Consider the following 1254-nt stretch of genomic DNA (forward strand, 5'->3'; position numbering starts at 1 on the left):
CAATTTTTTTCATTTTTAGTCCCCCCCCCCCCTCCCCTCCAATAGCCAGGGCCAGACCCCCTTTCACAGAAAATGGAGAGATGAATATATTTATTGAATCCGTCGGGATTGACGGGGCTCGAACCCGCAGCTTCCGCCTTGACAGGGTGTGCTTTGACCGATTGAACTACAATATGTATCCTGAGTGTTTCGATATATGTATCCAAGTATCTTGGACACATGTTAAGGAGATACATCTAATTATGTGTATCTAGTTATGAAATGTAACTGACATGCAATAATTTAGGAGCTAATTATACGTATAACGATTCTATAGGAATTACTATATCATTGATCCCAAAAAAAAAAAAAAATAGTATCAACAATCTTTTCAGTATCTCTTTTCTGAATTTCTTCTTCTTGTTTATGTTAATTCGAGTTTTGAATTTTCTAGAATCAACAATGACAAATATTTATCAAGTACAAACTTTATTCAGATACACAAAAGAAACAAAATAAGATATATAAAAGAAATAATTCAAATATAATGAAGAAACGGTTCAGATACAAATTTTATTTTATTTTTAAAAAAAGGGTATATATAGAAGAAACAGATTTTTTGACCGGCAAAGCAAACAAAGAAACATCTAAATCAATGAACCTTCAAGAAAATAATTTGGTATAACTATCCAAATGCAGAGAGAGAAAAAATATTAAATGAAAGCTATAAAAAAAAAATAGATACATAACTTAAATAATGTTAAATCAGTTACAAACTTCAACAATTTAATTTATAGTGCTCCATTTTCCATTCTAGCTGAAGATGATTGTGTGGGAGAGAAGGGGTAAAGAAATTTGAGTGATGAATGTGGGAGATGAGAATGAAGAGAGGGTGGACTGATTTGAAGTTAACACATAAATTAGGGAGATAATTAAGTGATGGATATATAAGGACTCTATTTTAGGTTAATTTTAAGGAGTGGTGTTCCTTAATGTATCTCATTTCAAATATGGTACATAATTATTAAATAGTAGGATGATAGGTAATTATTTGAAAGTATAGATAAGATTAATAGATATAGTATGGACGTATGTCTAATTAGACAATTCTTTTATAATTTTAATGTTTCTAACCTTATTATCTTACGTAGCGCATACATTTCACCTACATAAATATGTTATTATTCCAATTTAAGAAAATCAATATAATTGTTCTACCCAACGCACCTTTCATGTATTAATTTTCATATAATTTACATAACATTTGATAGATCG

Source organism: Solanum tuberosum, unplaced genomic scaffold (genome assembly GCF_000226075.1).
Source record: "Solanum tuberosum cultivar DM 1-3 516 R44 unplaced genomic scaffold, SolTub_3.0 scf00328, whole genome shotgun sequence".
Classification (NCBI taxonomy): domain Eukaryota; kingdom Viridiplantae; phylum Streptophyta; class Magnoliopsida; order Solanales; family Solanaceae; genus Solanum; species Solanum tuberosum.